This window comes from Symphalangus syndactylus, chromosome 22, assembly GCF_028878055.3.
Source record: "Symphalangus syndactylus isolate Jambi chromosome 22, NHGRI_mSymSyn1-v2.1_pri, whole genome shotgun sequence".
NCBI classification, from domain to species: Eukaryota; Metazoa; Chordata; class Mammalia; order Primates; family Hylobatidae; genus Symphalangus; species Symphalangus syndactylus.
The window spans coordinates 12841650-12857500 of NC_072444.2; the positions used below are offsets into that span (position 1 = coordinate 12841650).

General features: G+C 40.4%; 1 protein-coding gene and 1 non-coding gene across 3 annotated transcripts in view; one reads left to right on the top strand and one right to left on the bottom strand.

Moving 5' to 3' along the window:
• Positions 1-15851, bottom strand: part of CLIC4 (chloride intracellular channel 4) — a 95079-nt gene that overhangs the window by 49574 nt on the left and 29654 nt on the right. The window lies entirely within an intron of this gene.
• On the top strand, positions 11504-11606 carry LOC129472830 (U6 spliceosomal RNA). The gene has a single exon (XR_008654100.1). It is a non-coding gene; the product is annotated as a U6 spliceosomal RNA (small nuclear RNA).

Below are 15851 nucleotides of genomic sequence, written 5' to 3' on the forward strand. Positions count from 1 at the left end.
TGGTGAAACCCCGTCTCTACTAAAAATACAAAAATTAGCCGAGTGTGGTGGCGCATGCCTATAATCCCAGCCACTCGGGAGGCTGGGGCAGGAGAATGGCTTGAACCTGGGAGGCGGAGGTTGTAGTGAGCTGAGATTGCACCACTGCACTCCAGCCTGGGCGACAGAGCCAGACTCTGTCTCAAAACAAATAAAAATAAAAATAAAAAATAAAAATGAGATAACCCAGTGGGGCACTTGGACTTCTATCTCCACCTGATTATAACAAAGCAGTGCCATCTCCCTTCTCCTTTTCCCTCCACGGAAACATCAAAGGAGTCTTACTTGAGTGTCAGAAGTTTAAAGAGAAGGATTAAACAAGATCCAGAGTCTCTTTAACATAATATGAAAACGTCCGTGTTTCAACTGAACATGTCATACCAAGAATCATATCAAACGGAATGATCTCCTTGAAGCAAATGAGAAAACAGAAAGCCTCAGCAAAAAAAAATAGAAGATGCATGTCAGAAGATAAACACAATAATTAAAGTTAAAAAAAAGATATAAAGAAGTCCCAGATGGAAATTTTAGAACTGAAAAATACAATAACTGAAATTTAAAAACTCAGTAGATGGGTTCAAAAGCCAAACAAAGGGGACAGAAGAATCAGTAAAATGGAAGGTAGAATAATAAAAATTACCTAGTCTAAACAACAGAGAAAAACTACACTGAAAATGTAAACTTCTTACATATTTCCATGGGTTTTTTTTTGTTTGTTTGTTTTGAGACGGAGTCTTGCTCTGTCACTCAGGCTGGAACGCAATGGCGCGATCACGGCTCACTGCAACCTCTGCCTCCTGAGTTCAAGAGATTCTCCTGTCTCAACCTCCCGAATAGCTGGGATTACAGGCACACATCACCATACCCAGCTAATTTTTGTATTTTTAGTAGAGACAGCGTTTTACCATGTTGGCCAGGCTGGTCTTGAACTCTTGACCTCAGGTGATCCGCCCACCTCGGTCTCCCAAAGTGCTGGGATTACAGGCGTGAGCCTCCATGCCCAGCCTATTTCCATGTTTTGAGATCATCCAACTGCCATTCCTGAAGGCTTCACTGGATGCTATCTATTGTCCCAATAATTTTACATCTAGAAATTTATTCTATAGAAACAGTCATACAGATGTCCAAAGATACAAAAGAGAGGAATACTGAGGACTTACATTTGTAATAGCAAAACACTAGAGACCACCGAAGCCCATCAGTAAAAGATGTGTTAAATTTATAGACCACCAACAGAGGATGGAAGTCTAGGCCACCCATTCAGCCTTTGCTGGCATGTGTGAGGATGGAGCCACAGCTTTTTCTGTGGTGTTTACAGTACAGCAGTAATTATCTAAAAGTTTGTGGTCTTGTTTAGGCTGCCCCTTCCCTGGTTCTTAGGCAAGAGGCAGCAGGATTTGGCTGGAGTTTTTTTTCTCAGTGCCTGCTAGTGTGTCCAGGTTGCTGGCTTCTTTAGCTCCAAGTCAGGAATATAGGAGGCAAAAAAGCAGGAAATTCTATATTACCAGAAGGAGAAGTCTCTCAGAAGTATTAGATTTAAAAGCAAAATTAAAAATGCATAACATGTGACATATCCATACAGTGGAATATTATTTGACAATTAAAAGCAATGAAGTATGGATACATGCTGTAACTTGAATAAACTAAGTGAAAGGAACAAAACACCACATATCACAGATGGCCTTCCATATCCACAGATGCAGAACCCGCAGATACAGGGACAACTATAACGGACTTCTACATCCACAGAGGAGTCCTGGAACCAATCCCCTGTGGATTCCAGGGGACAACTGTATATGATTCCATTTATATGAAATGTCCAAAACAGGCAAATTCATACAGACAGTAGACTATCTGTTGCCAAGAACTGAGGATGGGGAAGAGGAGTGACTCCTAATGGGTACACGGTTTCTTTTTGAGGTGATGAAAATGTTTTAAAATTAGACCCTGGTGGCCGGGCGTGGTGGCTAACATCTGTAATCCCAGCACTTTGGGAGGCCAAGGCAGGTGGATCACTTCAGGTCAGGAGTTTGAGATCAGCCTGGCCAACACATAGTGAAACCCCATTTCTACTAAAAAATACAAAAAGTGGCCAGGCGCGGTGGCTCATGCCTGTAATCCCAGCTACTCGGGAAGCTGAGGGAGGAGAATCACTTGAACTCGGGAGGCGGAGATTGCAGTGAACCAAGATCATGCCACTGCACTCCAGCCCGGGCAACAGAGCAAGACTCTGTCTCTCCCAAAAAAAACAAAAAACAAAACAAAAACAAAAAAATTGGCCAGCACGGTGACTCACGCCTGCAATCCCAGCACTTTGGGAGGCCGAAGCAGGTGGATCACGAGGTCAGGAGATCGAGACCATCCTGGCTAACATGGTGAAACCCCATCTCTACTAAATATACAAAAACAAAAAAATTAGCCCAGCGTGGTGGCAGACGCCTGTAGTCCAAGCTACTTGGGAGGCTGAGGCAGGAGAATGGCATGAACGTGGGAAGCGGAGCTTGCAGTAAGCAGAGATCGTGCCACTGCACTCCAGCCTGGGTGACAAAGTGAGACTCTGTCTCAAAAAAAAAAAAAAAAAAAATGAGACCCTGGTAATGGTTGCACAACTCTGTGAATATACTAAAAGCCATTGAACTGTATATTTTAAATGGGTGAATTATATTGCATATGAATTATATCCAATAAGTTGTTTTTTAAATATATATAGATTATAAATATAAATATATACATGCTGAAGAAGATTTTAATTTGGATTACGGAGGTTTGTTTTGCTTTGGTATCTTTAGTAGAGACAGGGTTTCACCATGTTGGCCAGACTGGTCTCAAACTCCTGACCTTGTGATCTGCCCGCCTCAGCCTCCCAAAGTGCTGGGATTACAGGTGTGAGCCACCGCACCTGGCCTGGATTACATAAAGTTATGATTTTGTGTTACAAAAACATACATGTCTACTATGTTTTCTTAAAAATTAGAAAACCAGTCTGAGAAACACATAGTAAGATCCCATCACCACAAAAAATTTTTAAAAATTAGCCAGGTGTGGTGGCTCATGCCTGTGGTCCTAGGCTACTCAAGACACTGAGGCAGGAGGATCACTTGAGCCTGGGAGGTCGAGGCTGCAGTGACCCATGATCACACCACTGCACTCTAGCCTGGGTGACAGAGTGAGACCCCGTCTCCAGAAAATAAAAATAATTGGCCGGGCGTGGTGGCTCACACCTGTAATCCCAGCACTTTGGGAGGCCAAGGCGGGCAGATCACGAGGTCAGGAGATAGAGACCATCCTGCCTAACACGGTGAAACCCCGACTCTACTAAAAATACAAAAAATTAGCCGGGTGTGGTGGTGGGCGCCTGTAGACCCAGCTATTCGGGAGGCTGAGGCAGGAGAATGGCGTGAACCCGGGAGGCGGAGCTTGCAGTGATCGGAGATAGCACCACTGCACTCCAGCCTGGGTGACAGAGCAAGACTCCATCTCAAAAATAAAAAAAAAAAAATAATAATTTTTTTAAACTCAAATAATTAAAGAGAAAACTTAAATAATCCCACTGACAGAAATAACAATGAATCTCTAGATAGAGTCTTAGCATTCATTTGGGTTTTATTATAAAACGAATATTTTCTTTACCTTGCTGTCTGGGTATTCCTTACTAGCCTCACCCTCTTCCCTTCACACCTCTGTGGTAATTCTTGAATTGCATTATACTGGTATTTAACCAGAAACTGCTGGATTAACTCCAATATTGCAGAATAGGGGTCAATGGCAGATGCCAAATATTTTAATGTTTTACTAAGTCAAGATTAAGGAACTGCTCACTTAGAAAACCTAGTTTAATCAGTCCTTAGAATAGTCCGATTTTTAAACACCTAAGAAAAGCTTTAACTTCATTCTTCTCTTTATTTATGTTTATGGAACTGAGGGTAAGGGGTGGTGATGACTGGGGGAAGAGAGAGAGAAGTTAGGACCTGAAAGTAAGAACAGGCTCCTGACCATTAAATCATTTTCCTTGACATATTTTCTGGGGAGCGTATAGAGTAATGTGCTGTTAAAGAATGAACTTTAAAACTTTAATACCTCATTTACCTTTAGTATGAATTCTATCTAAATTAGCTGTCTGAATACACAAAATGTTTGTTTTGATTTAGACTAACTTAAAAGTCACAAAACAATGTGATAAATGGGCAAAGTCACCTGGCTTCTATTACCTATTTCTTCAGTTTTGTTTTTTTTTTTTTTTGAGTTGTAGTCTCTCTCTGTCACCCAGGCTGGAGTGAAATGACGCGATCTCGGCTCAGTGCAACCTCTGACTCCCGGGTTCAAGCAATTCTCCTGCCTCAGCCTCCCGAGTAGCTGGGATTATAGGCACCTGCCACCATGTCTGGCTAATTTTTGTATTTTTTGGTAGAGACGGGGTTTCACCATATTGGCCAGGCTGGTCTCAAACTTCTGACCTCATGATCCGCCCGCCTCGGCCCCCTAAAGTGCTGGGATTACAGGCGTGAGCCACCACACCTGGCCTATTTCTTCAGAATTTTTGCTAAACACATGCTGGAACCAAGTTTGGAGTCTAGAAGTTTTATAAGCTGTTCTTCTACAGGGTCTGCAGAGCATGATAAGAAACCACAGTTTAGAATCACACATATCTAGGTTTGAATCCTGACTTCCCTACTTCATTAGCTGTGTAATCTTCAGTAAGTTACTTAACATCCGTGAAACTTGAATTACTATATACCATGTTATTGTGGGGATCAAATAAGTTAGGATACACCCAGTTCCTGGCACATGGTAAGAGTTTTTAAAATGTTACTTGACTTAAAGATACTCCATGCAAAGAACTCAAGGCCTAACAACAGATTCTTCAGTTCAAGCACTTAGTGGTTAGAATCCCTAGATTGCTTTATTCTTTCAGAAAACAAGGAGAGAAGGGAAAAATATCTAAATATCTTCCACATTAAATTATTCCAATTGACATAGATTATGACCCGATGCTTTAAAAAAAAAAAAAAGTCTACATAAAGTTTAAATAGTTCACTAAATAGAAAAAAGCAAAGATATTCTTTTTTTTTTCTTTTTTTGTTTTTGAGACAGAGTCTCGCTCTGTCACCCAGGCTAGAGTGCAGTGGTGCGATCTCGGCTCACTGCAAGCTCCGCCTCCCGGGTTCACGCCATTCTCCAGCCTCAGCCTCCTGAGTAGCTGGGACTACAGACACCCGCCACCATGCCCGGCTACTTTTTGTATTTTTAATACAGATGGGGTTTCACCAGGTTAGCCAGGATGGTCTCGATCTCCTGACCTCGTGATCCGCCCGCCTCGGCCTCCCAAAGTGCTGGGATTACAGGTGTGAGCTACAGCACCCGGCCAAGATATTCTTTAATATGTCAAAAATCTCTGGCCATACAAAGATTATATTATTGTTTCCTGGCCATAACCATGTCACAGAACGAACTCGATAAATAAAGTCAAATGATATGTAATGGAAGAATTACTATGTGTCCAAGCTCTGTCTATATAAATAAAACAGCTAAGCAGAGGATACTGCAAAGACATCGGTTGCTACCATTTCCTTACTCAGCATCACCAATTCATGAAATCTGCTCTTCAGATAAAAGCTTGCGCAATTTGGCCGGGCGTGGTGGCTCATGCCTGTAATCCCAGCACTTTGGGAGTCCGAGGCGGGCGGATCACGAGGTCAGGAGATCGAGACCATCCTGGCTAACACGGTGAAACCCCGTCTCTACTAAAAATACAAAAAATTAGCCGGGCGTGGTGGCGGGCGCCTGTAGTCCCAGCTATGCAGGAGGCTGAGGCAGGAGAATGGCATGAACCCCGGGGGGCGGAGCCTACAGTGAGCCGAGATCACGCCACTGCACTCTAGCCTAGACGACAGCGAGACTCCGTCTCAAAAAAAAAAAAAAAAAAAAAAAGCTTGCGCAATTTAGAGAGGAAATGATTAGCTTGAAATTACATCAGGATGCCCAATTACCAGGGCTAGATGAAACTCCAGGATAGACTATTAAGACTTCACTCACATTTACCTTATTGAAGACAAATCTCTCTGCTCGTCCAAAACAAGCTCTTCACATGTATTAATCTAGTTAATCCTGATATCCTCTTGCTCAGCAGAGAATGTTGGTTAAGACCACTAATTTAGAGCCAGACTCTCAGACAACTCCACTACTTCCTACCTAAGTGACTGAAAACTGGGCCTGTTTTCCTTTTCTATAAAATGGGAATAATAACCTCATTTGATAGTTGGGAGAACTGAATGAGTTCATACATATAAAGGGCTTAGAACAGCACAACACTTAAGGGACGGGGTTAGGGGGAGTTGTTTGTTGTATACCTTTCATACTTTTTGATATTTGTAATATAGACACGAATCTTTCATTTTAAAAAAGCAAGCAAACAAAAACCCTCCCATCAAAAACATATGAAAATAGAGTGAAACACAATTTAAAGAATGAATGTGGAAAAACTCTGAAGATAAACAAAATCTGGGTGACAGAGCAAGACTCCATCTCAAAAAAAAAAAATTAAAACTAGAATGAAGAAGTTTGCCCCATGGTTAAAGTTTGAATTCCTCATGATGCCTTTTGGACTCAGCTCTCTGTAGGCCAGTAACTGGTCACTGTTTGTTAGGGTCAAATTTGGTAAATAACAGTCTATTCCCTCCACACTATCATGTCTTAAACTTGGACAAACTCAAACTTAAACTAAGCCAAATAGAATGTCAAGGACAATTTTGGTGATCCAAAGTCCTTTATAGATCAAGAGCTATTGGATGGTTATATCTGGTTCAGAAGATAATTATAAATTTCTAAATAATTACAGCTCACTTTTATTGTCCGTCATTTATATATTATCTTCAAGGGCAGATAGATATCAATCTTTTACAATTAAAACTTTTTTTTTTTATTCATTCACCAGCCATGTGAGGACCTACACTAAACACCAGAGATCTGGTGATGAATAAGAGAAGAAATGGTTTCTGCCTTTGCATTACCTATAGGGTCCAAAGTCTAATCTGAATCATTTAAGAATTTCAGAATACCCTAAAAGCACAAAATTTCAATTCAGAATACAATGAAACTCAAAATATACCCCACGATCTTACAATTTAAAAAGCACCTGTTTAATATTTTCTCAAAAGTGACATAAACATCTCCTGATAAATCATGGTTTTGTGAGTTTCAGTTTTATGGGCTTGCCAGTGGTTCCTCCTCTGAGTTAGTAGTTCAGCTTATAACAGCACATTTGATGTTCTCTTGCTTTAGTAAAGTCTAAGTTACTGTGAATTGAAGTTATTCAAATGTTGAATGGGAGAGATGATTTACCTTCCAGTAGTTTTCAAAGGTTATCTGTTGCTGTTTCTTTCAGTAAATGACCAAATTATGATCAATTACCTAATACAATAGTTTCATTAAAAATAAAAACCATAAAGTGTACAATAGTCTTTAAAAATTAGGTCTTACAAGGCCCAGCCCAGTGGCTCACGCCTGTAATCCCAGCACTTTGGGAGGCCAAGGCGGGCGAAACACGACGTCAGGAGTTTGAGACCAGCCTGGTCAACATAGTGAAACCCCGTCTCTATTAAAAATACAAAAAATTAGTTGGGCGTGGTGGCAGGCACCTGTAATCCCAGCTACTTGGGAAGCTGAGGCAGGATATTCCCTTAAAGTGGGGAGGCGGAGGTTGCAGCGAGCCGAAATCACGCCACTGCACTCCAGCCTGTGCAACAGTGCGAGACTCCATCTTTTAAAAAAAAAAAAAAAAAAAAAAAAAGGTCTCACAAAGTTCTCCATCCTCCTTTCCTAGAATGACTTCCCCACTGATGTCCTTGAGGACCCACAGCACTGCTCCACCCCCACTCCCGTTCTTCCTGTACAATAAGGCCACATAAATCTGGACCCTTATGTGACTACAATCACATTAACCTCCACTGAAATGATCACTGCCACACCCACGCTTCAGGTCAAGCTCAAGTCTCACTATAAGAATTCAGTTACCTTACCAGACATGGTGGCTCACGCCTGTAATCCCAGCATTGTGGGAGGCCGAGGACGGCGGATCACTAAGTCAGGAGTTCAAGATCAGCCTGGGCAATATGGTGAAACCCCATCTCTACTAAAAAAAATACAAAAATTTGCCAGGCATGGTGGCGTGTGCCTGTAGTCCCAGTTACTTGTGAGACTGAGGCAGGATAATCGCTTGAACCAGGGAGATGGAGGTTGCAGTGAGCCGAGATTGTGCCACTGCATTCCAGCCTGGGTGACAGAGTGAGACTCTGTCTGAAAAAAAAAAAAAAAATTCAGCTACCTGTCCTTTCAATTTCTTTCTTTCTTTCTTTTTTTTTTTTGAGATGGAGTTTCACTCTTGTTGCTGAGGCTGGAGTGCAATGGTGCGATCTCAGCTCACAACCTCCACCTCCCAGGTTCAAGCGATTCTCCTGCCTTAGCCTCCCGAGTAGCTGGGATTACAGGCATGCGCCACCGTGCCCGGCTAATTTTGTATTTTTAGTAGAGACACGGTTTCTCCATGTTGGTCAGGTTGTTCTCAAACTCTTGACCTCAGGTGATCCACCTGCCTCTGCCTCCCAAAGCGCTGGGATTACAGGCATTAGCCACCACGCCCAGCTGTCCTTTCAATTTCTATCCCAGCTTCTCAAACTCTGATGTCATCACAACTTATTAGGAGATCTTGTAAAAACGCAGATTCCGATTCAGTAAATCTGGGGTGACAACCAAGATTCTGCATCTCTTACAAATTCTCAGGGAATAGCAAGCCTATACCATGTATTTAACAATTAATCATGAATTGCCTAAAGTAAAACAAAGTACTCAGAGAGGGGACAAGAAGCACCTACTTCAGATAAGATGACCACAAAAGACCTCTTAGACATAAAGAATGAGAAGGAAACAGCCATGCAAAGAGCCAGTGTGACAAGATTGCCATGAGTACATGAGAAAGTGGTGTTGGCAGGGGCTAGATCATGAAAGATTTTCTAGACCAAATTAAGTGTTTGAATTGTATGCAAAGAGGGAACAATTTATTCATTAACTTAACAAATGTTTACCAAGTACCTACTATGTAGGAAAAAAGCATTTAATATAACATTTAACAGCAAGGACTGAAGGCAGAGTGCCTGGTTTGATATATTGATTCTTCTACTTAAGCATAAGTGTGATATTGGGTAAGTTACTTAAACCTCTCTGAGCCTCAGTTGCTTTATACATATAATGGTTGGAAGAATACCTACTTCACAGAGTTATCATGAATATAAATGAGTTAATAGATGAAAAGCTCTTAAAATATTGTCTAGTGCGTGGTTAAATGCTCAGTAAAACAGTACGTGCCAGAGAACATATTCCTGACTTCATGGACCTTCCACTGGTGGGTGGGGAAAGGGTAAGGAATGCCAGAACAGGGTAACAGGATACCACTGAAGGGTTTTGATGGGTACAAGATAAGGGCAAAATCTGATTTCCATTTAAGACAATAAATAACATTCTGCCATATGGAAAACAGGTCAGAGGCATCAAACTGATGAAGAATTGAAGCTGGGTGGCCTCTTGTGGTAGTTTTGGTGAAATGTGTTTTGGATTAGGTAAAAGCAATGGACATGGAAAGAAAAGTGTAGATTAAATTGAATTGGGGTAGCATAATCCTAAAGATGTGTGGATGGTTTGGATGTGGAAAGGGGGAGAAAGAAATCAAGTAATTCTTACATATCTGCTTTGAGCAACTGGGTCAAGGAAACCTCAAGATGGGAGGAAGGGTAGGCCTATACTTTGCTGGAGGATGGAAAGGGAAATAAATCCCTTTAAGAGATATCACAGATCTGATGTAAACTGGCATTTACATCTTGAAAATACTTCTCCAGTATGGAGGGCTATAAACCAAAATTAACATTGTTTACCTCGGGACAGATCTGGGGAGAGATAAGGACAGATTATTTTTATTTTATTTTTTGAGACAAACACTCGCTCAGCCGCCCAGGCTGGAGTACAGTGGCACAATCACGGCTCACTGCAGCCTTGACCTCCTGGGTTCAAGCGATCCTCCCACCTCAGCTTCCCAAGTACCTGGGACTATAGGCACGTACCACCATGCGTGGCTAATTTTTGTATTTTTTGTAGAATCAGAGTTTCACCATGTTGCCCAGGCTGGTCTCAAACCCCTGGGCTCAAGCAATCTACCCACTTTAGCCTGCCAACGTGCTGGGAGTACAGGCGTAAGCTACCATGCCCAGCCTGGGGGTATTAATTTTTTATACTTGTGTCTATTTGTCTTTTTATAACAAGCACGTTTTTCTTTTCTATTCTTTGTAGATTTAAGAAAATTTTTTTAATGTTTACACATGACAATCTCATTACTGTCTCTAATCAGTGCCAAAATGTTAAACTGCTTAAATATAATAGAACTTCTTTTGAATAAATGCTAAATGCAAAGTAGTCATTCAAAAACTACTAGATGAAATAACAAATGGAATTAATGTCACTTGAGTTTCTTTTGAGTACTTTTGTTACTTGCTTGAAGTATATGCTGAAGATGGAAAGAAAGGCTTTAATCTGTAGGAAAATCAAATCTGAAATATCTCAGCTAGAACCACTTTTTAAAACAAACTGTCAGATGTACAATGACCAGACTTTCCATCTAGGCACAATAGACCCATGATGAAAACCAGTTCTGCTTGTTCACATTCACTCATCAAAAGCCCAAAAGGAGGAACAAAGCCTATTATCTCTTCAGAATAACTAATAAACCATATAATTTAAAATACTGACTGTCTGGAGGCAACATCTCTTCTTTTTACAGAGGGTCCATCCTTTTTTCTTACAAATTCTTCATCAAAGACATATTCTTTAGTGGTGGAAAAAAACTGAATGACAACAAATGAAAGAAAGAAAAAAAAATGACGAAAGCTACAGTCCTTTTTTCCTAGTCTGGATCTACCTTGATTGTATTCCCTATAAGTATCAACTACAATAAATCAAAATGTTACCAAAATGGTCCGGAAACAAGTTAAAAGCCACTATTTATTGAGTAGTGTATTTTGCAGTTGACATGCACTATATAAAACTAGTTTTATGTATTTCACAATAACCATATGAAATTAGGGGTTGTTTTCCTCATGTTTCATATGAGTTTCAGATGAGGAAACTGAGGTTCAGAGAAGCTCAGTAATTTGTCATAGGTCATACAACTGAGGAGTGTCAAAACTGAGGTTTAAACTCCAAGATCCATACTATCTACCAACCACTATGATAGTTTCTTACACCAGAGCAAAGGAGATGCTAGAATCTCACCTGCTTGATCTCAAGATTCTTACAGAACCACTACCATCTCACTCACAGACACTATCAAGTAAGATAAATTACCAGAGCTACAACCAATATAATGTAGGCCACAAATGTTATATTAAATTTTCTAGCAGCCATATTGAAGATGTAAAAAGAGTTCTTACTTTGACAGCATGAATACTAAAATTGGAACAATTCAAAACAGGTTAGCATGGCCCCTGTACAAGAATGATGCAAAAATTTGTGAAGCATTCCACATTTTTTTAAAAGTAAAAGAAACAAGTGTGATTAAATATTTTTTTATTTAACCCAATATATCTAAAATCATTTCAACACATAATCAACATAGAAAGTTATTACATTATTTTCTTTGTACTACATCTTTAAAATCTGGTGTATATTTCATAATTATAGTACATCTCAACTCAAACTAGACATATTTCAAACACTCAATAGCCATGTATAGGTAGCGACTATTGTATTGACAGCATGCATCTAGAGAAAAGGCCTCTGGGCACCAATGTCACCAAGACCAGATACTAAAGATGATGTACCTGACTCATTAACTCAACATTCAAGCTCTCAGAAACTATTTATTCTTTTTTTTTTTTCGCTCTATCACCCAGGCTAGAGTGCAGTAGCGTGATCTCGGCTCACTGCAACCTCCACCTCCTGGGTTCAAGCGATTCTCCTGCCTCAGCCTCCCTGGTAGCTGGGATTACAGGCACATGCCACCACGCCTGACTAATTTTTGTATTTTTAGTAGAGACGGGGTTTCACCATGTTGGTCAGGCTGGTCTTGAACTCCTGACCTCATGATCCGCCCACCCTGGCCTCCCAAAATGCTAGGATTACAGGCATGAGCCACCGTGCCCGGCCTGAAATGATTTATTCTTATTTCAAACAAATTTTTAACAGTTTATCTGGTGTACTGAGCCACAACAAATTACAATAGAAAATTAAAGGAAATGGGCTGCATCAATAGAGCTAAGTTGGCAAAGGCAGAAATACAAAATACACACACACGTGCATGCACGCACCCATCCACACATGCACACACACAAAGGAGATTTAGGTTCGAAAAACACAATAGCTGAGGCCATTTAGCAGAAAGACAAAAATAGTCTTACATGCCTCAATGGCTCCCGGGGCCATTGCTGCATTACTGAATTCATATTCAGAATGTTGACATTAATTGGCAGTTAAACCCAGCATTTTCTTTTTTTTTTTTTTTTTTTTTTTGAGACGGAGTTTTGCTCTTGTCGCCCAGGCTGGAGTGCAATGGCATGATCTTCACTCACTGCAACCTCCGCCTCCTGGGTTCAAGGGATTCTCCTGCCTCAGCCTCCAGAGTAGCTGGGACTACAGGCCCCTACCACCATGCCCAGCTAATTTTTGTATTTTTGGTAGAAACAGGGTTTCCTGACCTCTGATGATCCACCCGCCTCAGCCTCCCAAAGTGTTGGGATTACAGGCTGAGCCATCACACCCGGCCAAACTCAGCATTTTCAAAAGTCAAGGAAGCATTAACATATTTTAGAAATAATTTCATTTAAAATAAATTTCAGAACTCTGTATTATTTTTGCAATTTTTCTATAAATCTAAAACTATTCTAAAATTTAAAGGTTTCTATTTTAAAAAAAATAAATTTGCGTCTTCTAGTAAGACCAGGCAGTTCCTCCTATAGGATCAACTCTGCCTATCATAACAGCTATAACTTCCAGACAAAAACAACCACCTGAAGGCACTGGAGAGTGACAAAAGCAGGCAAATATTGGAAGGGAGTTGGCACTTGGAGGAAGGGAACTGCACGGGACAAGTTTCCCCAATTTTTATCTTTTAGCTTTGCACCATGCAGGGCAGCTAAAACTCCAATGGAAAATTCACAGTTCTGCTGACTTTAAAAGCCAAAAAACAGTCTAGAGCAACCATCACCACTGCAGAGAAAATAAAGTAAGACACCATTAAAAAGAGAGAGAGAGACAGAGAGAGAGAACCAGCACAGGTGAGCCCTAAAATCTGCATAAATCTGTCTAAATCTCTCGCTGATCCGTGAAACACACATACACAGAGCAGGCTCCAAGTAGGCCAGCTAAGAGAACTGAACTGAAATGTACGCTGCCACCTACTATGAGGGGACAGTTTTGCAGCTTGAATTCAGCTAAGTTAATCAATTGCCTGCTTTAGAAAAGAAAATCAATGCTCTTAAGAGGGGCATGACAAAATTTATATATATAAATTATCATTTATCATTTGTAATATCCAGAATATAATCTAAAATTACTCCCTATAAGAAGAAATGGAAAAACCTGACCCATTCTCAAGAAAAAAAAAAAAAATAGTCATCAAGGAGACCACCCTAAGATGACCCAGATTCTACAGTTTGCAGTCAAGGATTTTAAAGCAGTTATGGTAACTATGTTCAAATACCGAAAGAAAAATATGCTCATAATAAAGGAAGATAGGAAATCTCAGTAGGGAAAGAAATCACACACAAAAATGTAAATTCTAGAACTAAAAACTACAATATCTAAATTATTTTTTCAAATTACTAGATTGGCTTAACGGTAGAATAAAGAAGGAAAAGAAAAGAGAAAGAGAGAAAGGAAAGAAAGAAAAGAAAGGAAAGAAAGAAAGAAAAAGAAAGAGAGAGAAAGAAAGAAAGAAAGAGAAAAGAGAGAAGAAAAAGGTCTGTGAACATGAAGACAGAACCAAGAAATTATTCAATTTGAAGAACAGAAAAAAAAGAGCCCCAAAGACCTACGGGAAAATACTAAAACATTTATATTTTAGAGTTCCAGAAGGAGATAATGAGGAAAAAAATATTTCAAGAAATAACAGCCAAAATTTTCCCAAATAAAGACAGATTTACAAATTCAAGTTTCACGAACATCAAGCAGATTCAATATTAAATAATGCCATACCTAAGTATATCATAATTGAAATAGTGAAAAGCAAAAAAAAAAAAAAAACAAAACAGAAAAAAAGAAAGGAAGAAAAAGAAAATCTTCACGGTAGCTAGAAAAAAAACACACTGCATACAAGGAAATAATAATTTGAATGACTGTTGAATTATCATTTGGAGTAATGGAGGCCAGAAAACATGGAACGACTTTTTTTTTTTTTTTTGAGATGGAGTCTCACTCTGTCACCCAGGCTGGAGTACAGTGGCGTGATCTAGGCTCACTGCAACCTGTGCCTCCTGGGTTCAAGCGTTTCTCCCGCCTCAGCCGCCCCAGTAGCTGGGATTACAGGCATGCGCCACTACATCCAGCTAATTTTTGTATTTTTAGTAAAGTCAGGGTTTCACCATGTTGGCCAGGCTGGTCTTGAATTCTTGACCTCAGGTGATCCACCCACCTTGGCCTCTCAAAGTGCTGTGATTATAGGCATGAGCCACCGCCCTCAGTCCTTTTTTTTTTTTTTTTAGACAAGGTCTCGCTCTGTTGCCTAAGCTGAAGCACAGCTCTCACTGCAGCCTCGATCTCCACGGATCAAGCCATCCTCCCACCTCAGCCTCCCAAGTAGCTGGGACTAGGCACCTGCCACCATGTCCAGCTATTTTTTCAATTTTTTGTAGAGACAGGGTCTCACTACGTTGCCCAAGATGGTCTCAAACTCCTGGGCTCAAGAGATCTCCCACTTCAGCCTCCCAAAGTGCTGAGATTACAGGCATGAGCCACCATGCCTACTCAAGAACATTTTTTTAAATGCCAAAAGAATAACAAGAACAACAATAAAAATCAACTCAAAATTCTATTTCCAACAAAACCATCTTTAAATAATGGAAGAGAAGTCAAGGCATTTTCAGATACAACTATTTAGAATGTGAAAGTCTGGCATTAAATGACTTAATTTCAGAAACACAGAACACTAATTTGTTTTTATTATATTAAGCCATGATTATTTTATTTAAAAAAGAAGTTACTTAGCTGGGCGCAGTGGCTCACGCCTGTAATCCCAACACTTTGGGAGGCTGAGGCAGGCGGATTGCCTGAGCTCAGGAGTTTAAGACCAGCCTGGGCAACACAGTGAAACCCCGTCTCTATTAAAAATACAAAAGAAATCAGCCAGGCGTCACAGTGTGCACCTGTAGTCCCAGCTACTCGGGAGGCTGAGGCAGGAGAATTGTTTGACTCCCAGAGGCAGAGGTTGCAGTGAGCCGAGATCGCACCACTGCACTCCAGCCAGGGCCACAGAGCGAGACTCCATTTCTACAAAAAAAAAATAAAATTAAAATTAAAATTAAAAAAGAAACATGCTCCTTTATAATTATTCTCACTTCGGTTACATGAAAAAAAGTGCATCTCTGGCTGGGTGCAATGGCTCACACCTGTAATCCCAACACTCTGGGAAGCCAAGATGGGAGGATCACTTGAAGCTGGGAGTTTTGAGACCAGCCTGGACAACATAGTGAGACCTCATCTCTATGAAAAATAAAAAAATTAGCCAGATATGGTAGTACACACCTTTAGTCCTAGCTACTCAGAAGGGTTAAGCAGGAAGA